General features: G+C 48.8%; 1 protein-coding gene across 19 annotated transcripts in view; it reads left to right on the top strand.

The window, feature by feature from the left end:
* The first annotated feature begins 60 nt into the window (after positions 1-60).
* Positions 61-14,584, top strand: part of ANKRD11 (ankyrin repeat domain containing 11) — a 232,400-nt gene continuing 217,876 nt past the window's right edge. For all 19 annotated transcript variants that reach the window (XM_074028025.1, XM_045382571.3, XM_074028033.1 and 16 more), the window contains exon 1: positions 61-377. The gene's annotated coding sequence lies outside the window, so the exon portion shown is untranslated. The remainder of the gene's footprint in view (positions 378-14,584) is intronic.

The raw sequence follows: 14,584 nt of genomic DNA, 5'->3' as shown, positions 1-14,584 counted from the left end.
ATGGGCGGGAGCGTCTCATGCGGCCGGCGCCCGCCGCAGCCGCCGCTGGGTCCTGGAGCCAGAGGCCGCCCTGAGACGGTGCGCGATGGACCGAGGGCCTCAGCCGGGGAGGCGCCGCCGCCGAGCCCGCGGCCAGACGCCCCTTCAGTAGCGTCCGCACCGGGAGCCGCGGCGCTCGCCCTAACCGTGGGCGCGCCCGAGGGGCGGGCTCGCTTCCCGCCGGCCCTCGCAGGTCTGCCGGGCCCGAGCCCGCGCCGCCGCCGCCGCCGCCTTCCCGCTCGGGCCGCGCGGCCCGGGAAACGCGGCCGCGGGCTGCATGGGCAGCGCCCGCGCCCCGCCGCTGAGCCGCCGCGGAGCCGCGCAGCCCTCGGAGCCCGGTGAGAGGCGCCGCTGGCCTGGGGGCGGTGGTCGGGGCGGGCACGGGGTACTTGCGCGGCCTTGCGGCCTGCAGGCCTTCCCCGGTGGCGGAGCTGCGCCGCGGGCCTCGGGGCAGGCCTGGGGGCCGGAGCCGGGTGGGCGGGGGTCTTTCGGGGCCCGGGGCCGTCCTGAGGGGCCAATAATGGGACCCGGGGCGGACCTGCGTGTCCGGGTTCGGGACGGCCGGGGGTCTTTGGGGGCCCGGGGTGGCCGTGAGGGGCCAATAGGGGGCTCCGGGGCGGGCCTGGGAGGTCGGGGCGGCCGTGAGAGGGGTCCGGCGGCCCGAGGCGGCCGTAAGGGGCGGACGGGGGCTCCGGGCGGGCCTGGGTGGCCGGGGGCCCGCGGCGGCGGTGAGGGGGCGACTGGGGGCTCCGGAGCGGGCCTGGGGGGCCCGGGGGCCCGGGACGGCCGTGAGAGGCGGCCGGGGGACTCCGGGGCGGGCCTCGGGGGCCCGAGGCGGCGGTGAGAGGCGGACGGGGGGCTCCGGGGCGGGCCTGGAGGTCTTGGGGACCTGAGGCTGCCGGGAGGGGGCTGCCAGGGGGCGCCGGGTGCTGCGGAGCGGAGGCGCCGACCTCTGACCCGCGAGAGGGGCGCCTTCCCGGTGCTGGTCGTAGTTGTTATTCTCAGCGTCCCTATTATTATCGCTGTTTTGAAATGAGAGCAGGCGGCTCTCGGGCTCCGAGCCGGAGGGGGCGGGCGAACTGGGGACCTGGGGGCGTCGGGGTTGCAGGAGGCGCGCGTAGGCCGAGGAGGGGCAGGAATGCGGGCAGCCGTGTGGGGGGTGTTAGGGGGAGGGTAGGCGGGCCGGTGGAGGGGGGTGGCTGGGAGGAAAGCGGTGGCGGTGGCGGCTGCAACAGCAGCCCTTGGCCTCAAGGAACAATGTGAGACGTTGCCTGAAATGTTAATTTCCGTTCCTCATTTCATCATCCCCTGGCAGGGCGGTAGCTGTGTGTGTGGTGTATGTGTGTGCGCGCGCGCGTGCGTGTGTGTGTGTGTGTGTGTGTGTAGGGTTGGCCCTGCCACATTGATTCAGTCCCCTCTCAAAGAGGGATTGTACTGTTAACTGTTGTATTTGTGTCGTTTGGGAAGGTTGGAGGGGGTAGTCTTGATGTTTCTCGATGCCTGCTCTTTTCGCAGTGCCCCGTTAAGATTTTCTGTTCTGTTGTGTTTTTGGAAGGTTAGTCTTGTATACCAGCTTCCAAGAAGTTTTGGAAGAGGCTTGGGAAGATGAAGCTGGTCTCACGGTTCCCTATGCTTTAAAAGTGTTTTCCTTCTACACAGTTAAGATGTAACATGCTTGGGATTCATGGTTTTTGTAGGTTATAAGTAGTTTTGTATCCATTTGCAAGAACAGGGTTTTTGGTAGAGAAATTAGATTTCAGGCTTTCTTATACGAGGAGAGAGTTTTATGCAGTCATTTGAGCAATATCCTTAACGCTTGAAATGAGAAATAAAAGTGTGCACAGTGGTTGAACTGCCAAACTTAGAGAATCTTTTGATCGTTTTTGGGATGTTGACACTTACTCAGCCAAACATACAAGATGATATTACTTGTGGAAAAAGTGCCATCGAAACAGTTACTGTTTTTGTTGTGTGCAGACCTAGTCTATGTCATAACGTGGATAGTTCAAAATCAGAGACCCTGAGACTGTTTTTTTGGTTTTTCTGAGACCTTGATTTCTCTTGGTGAGTATTGGCTGCCCTGGAAGACTTCGAGTTCTGTTAGGGAATGATTACAGAAGTCCTCTGATTTTACTCTGCAACAGTAGTTAAACTAGAAAAAAAAAGGTGGGGGGCGGATGTCTTGCTCAGCCTTCATTGTGACCTCGTATAGTTGGCGTGGCCTCCCCCACCCTCCATTCAGCTGTTGTTCTCCTCTTTCTGTAGTTTCTCCCCGAAGAGCAGGATCTCATTTGATAGGCTGGCCATCTGAATGGAATGGGATGGGAGGGAACAAAGACCAAGTTGCTATGACGTTTTCTCTGTTCTTTGTGATGCCTCTTGAGTTTGTTGAAAAGTTCCCTCCCTACAAGATATTGCTAAATTTGACCCAAACTTGAAACTTTCAGCAGCTTTTTCTTCTGTTTTATTTTTACTGTGGTAAAATATACATAACACAATTTACCAGAAGTTCGTTTTTAAAGGTGTCACCTTTAAAACCTGAGTTCCTCTTTTGCAGCTCTAATTTGTGTCAGCCTTCTAACTTGCATTGCCACCGTCAGATGCTTTTCTCTCGACCGGCCATGCTGGTCACCCCATACCAGCAATGCCTTTCATCACACCCACCCAGATGGGCTGCTGCTGCTAAGTGGCCGCCATGTTAGCTGTAATTACAGTGTTGATACCGTGACAAGTAGAAGTCCCTATAAATAGAGTTAACGAAACTATGCTGTTTGTATTGGAGAATATTTTTCCAAGAAGTTTTTGTGCCCCTTTTTATTTTATTTTATTTTTATTTTTTTAGAGTTTTGCTCTGTTGCCCAGGCTGGAGTGTGGTGGCGCTATCTTGGCTCATTGCAACCTCCACCTCCCGGGTTCAAGCAATTGTCTGCCTCAGCCTCCTGAGTAGCTGAGATTACAGGCGCCCACCGCCACACCTGGCTAATTTTTGTATTTTTAGTAGAGACGGGGTTTCACCATGTTGGCCAGGCTGGTCCTGAACTCCTGACCTTGTGATCCATCCACCTTGGCCTTCCAAAGTGCTGTGATTACAGCCATGAGCCACCGTGCCTAGCCTCTTTGTGCCTTTTAAGGTAGATTTGACATAGAAAGGTTATGCTTCATCAAATATAAGAGGAGAGTTATTTTGCATATGGGCAGTGAGCCCATCATCAATTAAATAACATAATTAGAGAGTATCAGTAAATGCTGGTTCAGAAAATAATCTGCATTTTGTTGCCAAAATAAGTGTTTTGATGTGTCCATTACCCTGTGTAAGTCCCTTCATCCTCAAATGGTAAGTGTAATGGATGAGTGTCTCTTAATAGCAAGGTAGTTGTAGTTAAGAGGTGAAAATGATGGTGCATTCCTTGTCTGACGGCATGCTGTGTCAGTTTATGACTGCTGTGTAGTCAGTGCTCTGTGGGAATTCAGTGTGGCTCGTTGGATAAACTTTATAGCAAAATGGAATGAATTCAAAGAATTAAAAGTTATTGTCTTGAAATATTGAAATGTTTTCACTATGTGTTCTCTTAATTTGGAATTTTTTTTTCTTTTTTTTTTTTTTTGAGATGGAGTCTTGCTTTGTCGCCCATTGCTCGGGCTGGAGTGCAGTGGCGTCATCTTGGCTCACTGCAGCCTCCACCTCCTGGGTTTAAGCAATTCTCTTGCCTCAGCCTCCCAAGTAGCTGGGATTACAGGTGCCTCCCACCACGCATGGCTAATTGTTTTGTATTTTTAGTAGAGACTGGAGTTTCACCATGTTGGTCATGGTGGTTTCAAACTCCTGACCTCAAGTGATCCACCTGCCTCGGCCTCCCAGAGTGCTTGGATTATAGGCGTGAGCCACCATGCCTGGCCTCAAATGTTATTTTTATGATAACAGTAGTGATTGTGGCCTAACTCTGATTCCATGCCCCATTCTTGACCCCTGACCCAAGCTTCCAGTCCTTCTGGCTACATTGGCCTTTCTCTTCCTCAGCTGGGCCACGTGCCATGGTTTGTGGCATGACCTTGACATACCTCTCGTTGCCTCCCATGCAGATCCCCTGCAAACTCCAAGATAGCTCCCACTCAGCCTTTGTGTCTTAGTTTAATATCACTTCCTTTAGTAAGTCCTCTTTTTTTTTTTGAGGCAGGATCTCACTGTGTTGCTCAGGCTGGAGTGCAGTGGCCAGTTGCGTGAACACAGCTCCCTTCAGCCTTGACTCCCTGCAGTCTTGACTCCCTGGGCTGAAGCAATCCTCCCACCTCAGACTCCTGAGTAGCTGGGACCACAGGATGTGCCACCATGCCCAGCTAGTTTATTTTTACTTTTTGTGGAAATGGGGTCTTCCTATGTTGCGTAGGCCGCAGCCTTCTGGGCTTACCTCAGTCTCCTAAAGTGTTGGGATTATAGGCATGAGCCACTGTGCTCGGTCCCCATTTGTTTTCATTATAAGTTTGCTTTTGTAACTTAGATAAAGGTGGGAACACAGTTTTCAAAATGGAGACAGAACAAGAGATAAAGAAACATAATTAAACGGAGGGTTGTCTTTGTGGGAAGAAAGTGCTTTCTGTGAAAGTGCATTTCTGTGAAAGCACTTTTAGTAAGACTGCTGTTTTTAGGCCAAAGTAGAAGGACAGAGGCAGTTTTTATTCGGATTTCCTCATCGTTTCCATCAAGGTTTCAGTTGTTTTTTTTTTTTTTTTTTTGAGACGGAGTCTCGCTCTGTCACCCAGGCTGGAGTGCAGTGGCCGGATCTCAGCTCACTGCAAGCTCCGCCTCCCGGGTTCACGCCATTCTCCTGCCTCAGCCTCCCAAGTAGCTGGGACTATAGGCGCCCGCCACCTCGCCCGGCTAGTTTTTTGTATTTTTTAGTAGAGACGGGGTTTCACCATGTTAGCCAGGATGGTCTCGATCTCCTGACCTCGTGATCCGCCCATCTTGGCCTCCCAAAGTGCTGGGATTACAGGCGTGAGCCACCGCGCCCGGCCGGTTTCAGTTGTTATAAAGGATGAGTTGAAATCAGTCTGGACTGAGTGTCATTTGCTGCTGCTGCTTATGAGAATTAGGTGTTTCATTTGTGGCTTTGAGTACCCTCTGGTCACATGTAACTGAACAGGTGCAGTCATGTGAAAGTTTTAGCATTTTAATGAAGAAAAAGTAATCCCTTTGGAGGGAAATACAACGAAATGGAAGTGTGCCTTATTGACTTTCCCATATGTTTAGGTTTTCAAAGTTTCGTTTTAAATGAAACTGTTAGGTAATTGGCAAAACTTTGCTTTTTAAAGACTATGGGTATATTTGGGAGCTTGAGACTTGTTTTAGCTTTTTGGGTTTACAGTAAGGGGCAAGGGTATTTGGTGGAGGGGAACTGGTTGGTTGTGGTTGAAAACATTCAGACACTATTCTAGGTCTAAGAAACCCCACGGTATAGTTTTGTTTTGTTTTGTTTTGAGACAGAGTCTCTGTCACCCAGGCTGGAGTGCAGTGGTGCGATCTTGGCTCACTGCAACCTCTGCCTCCTGGATTCAGGCGATTTTCCTGCCTCAGCCTCTCGAGTAGCTGAGACTACAGGCACATATCACCAAGCCCAGTTAATTTTTGTATTTTTTTGTTTGTTTGTTTAGTAGGGACGGGGTTTCACCATATTGGTCAGGCTGGTCTCGAACTCCTGATCTCAGGTGATCCACCTGTGTCGACCTTCCAAAGTACTGGGATTACAGGCGTGAGCACTGCGCCCGGCCAGAAACCCCACAGTTCTAAAGCTGGCTCTGTGAAGAAAGGGTTAAGAGAGTTTTCGGTGTGGAAATAAAAGGAACCTATCCTGTTTGTATGGCTAAGATTTTTCAGGGTCCTAAAGGACTGAATCCTGTTGACCAAAAACCCAGTCTTCTGGGCTTCCCCACACCTGCTTTCTCTCTTTCTCTTGGAGTTCAAGGTTGAGGCAGGTGTCTGGGTGCTGCTGTCTCAGTTACAGCGTCCTCGTGGCTGGTGGAGGGTGAGAACTGTTTCCAGGCCTGTCCTTCGCATCTGTGCAGTGAATTATTTATTATACTGGAAATCTGTAGGGGCTCTTTTTTCCGTTTGTAAAACAACCAGTGTGTACCTGCTCATTATTTGAAAATGTTGGCTTTTTCTTTTTTTTTTTTTTTTTTTGAGACGGAGTCTGGCTCTGTCGCCCAGGCTGGAGTGCAGTGGCCAGATCTCCGCTCACTGCAAGCTCCGCCTCCCGGGTTCGCGCAATTCTCCTGCCTCAGCCTCCCGAGCAGCTGGGACTACAGGCACCCGCCACCTCGCCCGGCTTATTTTTTTTTTGTATTTTTAGTAGAGACGGGGTTTCACTGTGTTAGCCAGGATGGTCTCGATCTCCTGACCTCGTGATCCGCCCGGCCTCCCAAAGTGCTGGGATTACAGGCTTGAGCCACCGTGCCCGGCCTTTTTTTTTTTTTTTTTTTGAGACGGAGCCTCGCTCTGTCGCCCAGGCTGGAGTGCAGTGGCGCGATCTCGGCTCGCTGCAAGCTCCGCCTCCCGGGTTCACGCCATTCTCCTGCCTCAGCCTCCCGAGTAGCTGGGACTACAGGCGCCCACAACCGCGCCCGGCTAATTTTTTGTATTTTTAGTAGAGACGGGGTTTCACCGTGGTCTCGATCTCCTGACCTTGTGATCCCCCCGCCTCGGCCTCCCAAAGTGCTGGGATTACAGGCGTGAGCCACCGCGCCCGGCAAATGTTGGCTTTTTCTCAACAAAACATTTTTGTAACTTATATGAAAATTTCTTCTGTCATGTTAAAATTCATAAAACTTTCCCCCTCGTTACTTAACTCTAAGAAGTGTGATTTTTAAGAATGGCTGAAATTGAAATGTTATTTGTAAATGCTTAATAACTTTCTGATATCAGAGGTTATTTTTCATGTAAAATTAGCAAATAAACCTCTTTTTGTGGTACATTGATAGTTGCCCTTCTTCTCCTCCCTATGGCACTTTTTAGACTTAGGATGTTAACGTCTTAGGATAAAGAATGCAGTATTTCCAAGTAAAGGGAAGATTGCGTAGGCTGCTTGGTTCCTGAGGTTTTACTAGAGTTAGGATTAGCTTACCACTGCATTTATATCTGGCACAATCAAAGAAGACTTTGATTTAATTCTGGATGATGATGTAAACTTGAAATCATTATGGCTATACTGTTTAAACGTATCTAAAATAGAGAAGGTAAGAAGCAGTGAAGGACCTTATTTTTCTCTTAAGAAATCAAGCTTTGTTAGTATCCACCATGTTTCTAGATGTGGTTTTACATCTTGCAAAACAGGAAATAAAAGTAGAAAACCAAAAAAACCCCAGAGCACCACTCTTGAAAGAATTAAGTTTTTAAAAATGATTTTGACTAAGATGTCTGGCTGATTAAAGGGTGTGCAGAGCATAAATAACCTTTGCCTTTTCCGATGGTGACAAAGAAGAAATCCAGCTTTCAGGAGGCCAAAGAGCGCCTTGAGAACTTGCAGTGTTAGTATTCCACCACCCCACAGTTGATTTGGATTTTTGAGAACTTGCCGTGTTAGTATTCCACAACCCCACAGTTGATTCGGATTTCAAGGAATTTTTAGACTTTGCGAATTTTTTCTTCTCTAGAATTGTATGTTTGGCTCCTAATTTATTTAAATTACATACATAGATATTTTTGTTACTTTGAGAATAGTCTATCTGAAATTTGAAGTTCTTTAGAGCTTAATATATTAAATATGCTAACACTCAAAACATTTTCTTTTTCTTTTCTTTTCTTTTTTTTTTATTGAGACGGAGTTTCCCTCTTGTTACCCAGGCGTGATCTCGACTCACCGCAACCTCCACCTCCTGGGTTCAGGCGATTCTCCTGCTTCAGCCTCCCGAGTAGCTGGGATTACAGGCATAAGTCATCACTCCCGGCTAATTTTGTATCTTTAGTAGAGACGGGGTTTCTCCATGTTGGTCAGGCTGGTCTCGAACTCCCAACCTCAGGTGATCCACCTGCCTCAGCCTCCCAAAGTGCTGGGATTACAGGCGTGAGCCACTGCACCTGGCCAAAACATTTTCTCATAGGAATTTTTCCCCTGACACAAGAGGTATCTTTGAATTGTATCCTGCATCTTTTAGTATGAAACTCAGAAAAGTGGTATGCGCTTGCACTTACAGTTTAGGTAATGTTAAGCATATGTAGCCTTAATGAGATTTACATTCATACTTTATTTTTCTTTGGCAAAGTGATTAGATCTGATTCTGCTAAACTTGGGTTCTCATTGGATGACTGGCCTTTAAAAGAAGATGATATTGAAACTGACTCTTGTTAAAAAGGACATTTAGTAGAAGCTAATGGTACAGTGAAGTTTTAGAGAGTTGAGGAGAAAATCTGTCTTAGAACTTAACCTATACCTTTTCCTTAATAGCTTTCTTCTAAGCCCGTAAATACATGGGTTCAGGGGGTGAGCGAAGGCAGATGGAGGGTGAGGAAGAGAGAAGGACAACAGCTCTCAGACGTTGGAGAAGTGCTGGGACTTGTGTCAGTGTTGCCTGTGTTGCTTTTCTAGTGCTGCTATAACTAACCACCGTACCCTTAGATTTATTGTTTTATAGTTCTGTTGATTAGAAACCTAACGTGATCTGCCTGGGCTAAAATCTAGGTAGGTCGGGCTGGTTCCTTCTGGAGGCTCCAGGGGGGAATCTGTGTTCTTGGCTTTTCCGTGTTCCAGAGGCTGCCTGCATTTGGCATTCGGCCTGCAGTGCTTTCCTCAGTCTTCAAAGCCAGCTTCGTGGCATCTCTTTGGTTCCTCTGCTGCCCACCCCCCTTTTTTGGAGAGAGAGTCTCAGCTCTGTTGCCCAGGCTGGAGTGCAGTAGCACAATCAAGGCTCACTGCAGCCTCAACCTCCTGGGCTCAATCAGTCCTCCCGCCTCAGCCCCCCACAGTGCTGGAGCTGCTGTGCCTGGCCCCTCTCCCCCTTTTGGATCCTCGTGTTTACATTGGGCCCGCCCGAACACTGCAGGGTCATCTCCCTCTCTGCTGATTAGTAACCTTAATTCCCTTTTCCATGTAACCTAAGGCATTCACAGGTTCCAGGGATGAGCAAGCTGGAGGTTTTTCCAATAATGTTCCCTGCTGTCCCCCGATGCCATCCAGGATCCCACACTGTGTTTAGTTATCATGTCTCCTTAATCTCGTCTGTAACCGTTTCTCAGTGTTTCCCGTTTTTCATGACCTTGGCAGTTTTCATGAGGGCAGTGTGTGTGTTTTTTTTTTTATGTCTTTGTGACCATTCGCACATTTGGCATGTTTGCAAAGCACTGTGTGGCTGACTTGTGGCTCACCTGACTGCTTTTCCAGATGGGGTGCGGTGCGCTGTATGGTGGGAGAAGAGCTCTGTGTCTTCATTTAGCCGGAAGGAGCGCCATGTTTTATGGAAGGGACTTCTAAAACCAGACAAACTCTGCTTTTTCTGACGTTTCACTGATTTCCTCCACAGATGTTCATTGGTTGTTCACTGTGTGCAGCGCTGTGGCCTCCTGCTCTAAGATCTGGGAGAAAGATGCATTCAGTTGACTAAAGCTTGCATTAAGTATTGGTTTTTATGAAAAGAGAGATAACAGATCGGAGGAGAGAAAGGCTCTGTGACCTGGGAGATTTAACGGAAGAAGTGCTATTTTTTTTTTTTTTTAACTGTAAGTTATGTTTCTGTTTTAAAAAAAGAATCAGTGGAATGTAACTGCAGAATCAGAGTAAGGGCATCTTAGACTGCGGGAAGGCTGTGGACAAAGGCTGGGAAGGCCGCATGTAACGTGAGAATGTCAGCCAAACCTGTCTGAACATGAAGCCCGTCAAAGAAGATGGTAGCAGATGAAACTGGAAGCATGATTAGAGTTGGATTGTATAGAGTTTGCAATGATAGACCTGAATTTCGTCTGCTGACTTTTTTTGAGGCGGAAGATGATGTGTCAGAGTTTGCAGGTGGTGGATGGGCTAGATGAAAGCACTGACTTGGCAGCACTGTGGTGCCTAAACTGTTCTTTTTTTGAGATAAGGTCTTGCTGTGTCACTCAGGGTGGATACAGTGGCGTGACCATAGCTCACTGCAGCCTTGAGCTCCTGGGCTCAAGTGATCCTCCTACCTCAGCTTCATGAGTGGCTAGAACTACAGGCATGCGCCACTACACCAGGCTAATTTTTAAAAATTCTTTGTAGAAACGGAGTTTCACTATGTTACTTAGGCTGATCTCGAACTCCTGGCCTCAAGTTGTCCTCCTGTCTCAGCCTCCCAAAGTGCTGGGATTACAGGTACAAGACATCATGTGCAGTCTTAAGAAGATCCTTACAAGAGAACCTGGAGAATCTTGAAACAGGGAGGGGACTTAGAAAGCAGACTGTGTAGGCAAATTGTGAAGACTTAATGGTGTTTGTTAGCAGGTATTCATTAAAAAGACTTGGAAAAAGAGAAGACGAATTGATTCCTAGTGAGGGGAATGGGGCAAACATTAGTTAGGAGAGTGGCGTCGTGAAAGCATAGAGCAAAGGAGACAGAAAAGAAAGCAGGAATGGGGAATGGGGCGGTGGAACAGAAGCTGGGTGCTGTTTACTTTGTGCCTACTGTATGTCATACTCCATTCTCTGCCCTGGAGACATTTGACAGATGTGGATGTTGCTGGTGTCATTTGCCCACATTCTGGAGGGAGATGTGGGCATCTCAGTTGAGGAAAGGAAATGGCTATTTGGGGAAGTCTTGAGGGGCAGAGCCTTGTGTTAGATGGGTACCTGCTGGCTCTGCTCAGCTCAGCAGCTCTGGTATTTGCCCTCAGATATTTTGTCAGGACAGTGTAAAGTGTGGACCAAGATAGTAGTTTTGGGTCCACATAGAAGGGGGTAGAGATTTTGGAGGTTGAAGCCTGCTGCTAGAAGCAGCATAGAAGAAGAGGGATTCTATTGCCCAGGTACACGGTTAGGCTCATCTTGGACTTGTTTTATATCTTCTACTTCTACGCACATATTAATAGATACCTAATTAATATTTGGTTGGAAATCTTAAAAGTTAGAATTTTTTTCTCTTTTTTTGAGACGGAGTCTTGCCTCTGTCACCCAGGCTGGAATGCTGTGACTTGATCTCGGCTCATTGCAACCTCCGCCTCCTGGGTTCAGGTGATTCTCCTGCCTCAGCCTCTCAAGTAGCTGGGACTACAGGCGCCCACCACCACGCCCGGCTAATTTTTTGTATTTTTAGTAGGGGCGAGGTTTCACCGTGTTAGCCAGGATGGTCTCGATCTCCTGACCTTGTGATCCACCTGCCTCAGCCTCTCAAAGTGCTGGGATTACAGGCGTGAACCACCGCGCCCGGCTGATGCTTAATATTTTATGCAAGAAACATTTAATGTGTTAAACCTGTGCCAGGCTTATGAGCTCATGTGAATGTTGGAGAGTTGCCTCAAGTGAGTGGTGTGCAGCCTCCCTCTGGGTATGAGCCTCTGTGGTCTGTCTGTGTGTGGGGCAGCAGCACCGGGCCTTTGGTTTGTTGGGTGGCTGTCTCCGGCCACAGTGTTTGTCAGCGCCCTAAATTACATTTCAGCGTAATTGCAGATGCAGAGATGAATGGGGAGCAGAAGTCGGTGTTCTGGACACGCCTCATTGCCCTGCATGTACTCAGGTCCAGGGCTCTTAAAGGAAGTTGCTTCCGGGTAGGGGAGGCCCTGTGTGGCACACTTTCTTTCTTTGTGCTTATTTTTACATAAGCCCTCCAGAGTCTGGCTGAGTCCTTTTCTTAACCAGCCCTTCCCTCACATGAGAACATTTTACTGTCTTTTTTTTTTTTTTTTAAGATGGAGTCTGTTTCTGTCGCCCAGGCTGGAGTGCAGTGTCACGATCTCAGTTCACTGCAACCTCCGCCCCCTGGGGTTCAAGTGATTCTTTTGCCTCAGCCTCTCGAGTCGTTGAGATTACGGGCACCCGCCACCACGCCCGGCTAATTTTTTATTTTTAGTATAGATGGGGTTTCACCATGTTGGCCAGGCTGGTCTTGAACTCCTGACCTCGTGATCCACTCCTCTCGGCCTCCCAAAGTGCTGGGATTACATACATGAGCCACCGTGCCCAGCCAACATTTTACTTTTTTCCGGGGTTACCTTGAGGGAGATTGTTTTACAATTTGACACTGCCACAATGCAGTGTCAAGATTGTAGACAATCAGTTTCCTTCTTGATTGTTAGACTGCACTGGATTTGCCATTGAGATCCATAAGGGCCTGGGTGACCTTCACTCTGGGGTTTCACTAGTGCACTGACTACTGTGCCAGTGGGCACAAAACAGCTCTCAGGGCCTGAGATCAGACAGCACAGCTTGGCCCTTCCTTCCTTTTTTTTTCCTTCTCCTTTTTTTAATTTGAGATGGAGTCTTGCTCTATTGCCCAGGCTGGAGTGCAATGACACGATCTCGGCTCCCTGCAACCTCTGCCTCCTGGGTTCAAGAATTCTCTTGCCTCAGCCTCCGGAGTAGCTGGAATCAGAGGAGTGCGCCACCACGCCCGGCTAAATTTTTGTATTTTTTAATAGAGACAGGGTTTTGCTATGTTGGATAGGCTGGTGATCTGCCCACCTCAGCCTCCCAAAGTGCTGGGATTACAGGCGTGAGCCTGGCCTGCCACCTTACTTTTTTTTTTTTTTTTTTGAGACGGAGTCTCGCTCTGTCACCCAGGCTGGAGTGCAGTGGTGCGATCTCGGGTCACTGCAACCTCTGCCTCCTGGGTTAAAGTCATTCTCCTGCCTCAGCCTCGTGAGTAACTGGGACTACAGGTGCCTGGCACCATGCCCGGATTAATGTTTTTTTTTTTTTTTGAGACGGAGTCTTGCTCTGTCACCCACGTTGGAGTGCAGTGGCATGATCTTGGCTCATTGCAAGCTCTGCCTCCTGGATTCATGCCATTCTCCTGCCTCAGCCTCCCGAGGAGCTGGGACTACAGGTGCCCGCCACCACGGCCTGCTAATTTTTTGTATTTTTAGTAGAGATGGGGTTTCACTGGGTTAGCCAAGATGATCTCAATCTCCTGACCTCGTGATCTGCCCCCTCGTCCTCCCAAAGTGCTGGGATTACAGGTGTGAGCCACCGCGCCTGGCCTTTTTAAAATTTAATTTAATTTATTATTATTTTTTTTGAGACGGAGTTTCATTCTCGTTGCCCAGGCTGGAGTGCAGTGGCATGATCTCAGCTCACTGCAACCTCCACCTCCTGGGTTCAAGTGATTCTTCTGCCTTAGCCTCCCGAGTAGCTGGGATTATAGGCATACGCCACCACACCCAGCTAATTTTTTTGTATTTTTAGCAGAGATGGGGTTTCTCTGTGTTGGCCAGGCTGGTCTCGAACTCCTGACCTCAGATGATCTGCCTGCCTTGGCCTCCCAAAGTGCTGGGATTGCAGGCGTGAGCCACCATGCCAGGCCTAGATATTTTTTATATCAGGTCACGTGTTTTATCTAGGAGGCAAACTTTCCTTGTAATTAGTGTTTCTTTTTTCTTTTTTTTGTTTTTGTTTGAGTTGGAGTCTCCCTACTGCATCCGGCCGTGATTAATGTTTTTCTAGTGATGCTGCACTCTCTTGAAGTCAGTTAACTGTCACCTGAATCTTCAGGGACTGGGTTGGGTTGTGGGGTGGGTGGTGGCATGACTTGCTGCTGATGGGACAGGAGGACCCACTACTCACACAGGTACCACAGTTGTGGCTCTTGAGGCCTGAAGGTTGAGGTTGCAGTGAGCTGAAATCATGCCACTGCACTCTAGCCCCGGTGACAGAGTGAGACCATCTCGGGAAAGAAAAAACGTTAGGTCATTATTTACGCACCCAACAAGTGAAAGGTCTGGAGGGCCCAAGTGAGGACAGCTCAGTTCGGGCATGTTTAACCTCCAGATTACCTCGTCCTTGAGAAATTTAGGAATAATCCCAGTTTCAGTCTTTTGTGGTGTGGTTCTTTGATGTTAGTCATGGGAATAAGGAATTTGCATTTAGCCTCAAGAGTTGTGGAAAGTCCTAATGAGAAATATCACGGGCAGAAGCTGCTGCTCGCTTCAGTGGTGCAGGTGATGATTGTGCCGGAGAACTGTGCATAGCCAGCTGCTGGAGGAGAGGACGTGGCCTCCACAGGCAGCCTCACACTAGGGGGTGACTGTTGGGGGCAGCAGGGATGAAAGGGACACGTTCGTATGCTGCTCAGTTGCTTATGTCAGCAGGATGTCCAGGTTGCGTTTTTGGGGGGGCAGTGGGTCCTTGAGACCTGAGACCCATTCTCTTTGGAACGTAATGAGTTACCAGGTGGGCTGCGGGAGAATGTTCAGTTGTGGTATGGAGGCGTTGGGTTGCTTAACCTCAGAAGGATCTTTTTTTCCTATGAGTTGTGTAGAAGAAGATGTCTTACATAGATTTGAAGGACATTGAAAAAACAAAAACAAAAAAACCAACCCCAATTTGGCTTTCCTTCTTTTTTGTTAGGGTGATAGTCCTATGTGCATTTCTGTTTCCTGGCCCCTGGA

The sequence above is a fragment of the Macaca fascicularis genome, chromosome 20, assembly GCF_037993035.2.
Source record: "Macaca fascicularis isolate 582-1 chromosome 20, T2T-MFA8v1.1".
NCBI lineage: Eukaryota > Metazoa > Chordata > Mammalia > Primates > Cercopithecidae > Macaca > Macaca fascicularis.
This window is presented reverse-complemented; position numbering and strand designations above follow the sequence as displayed.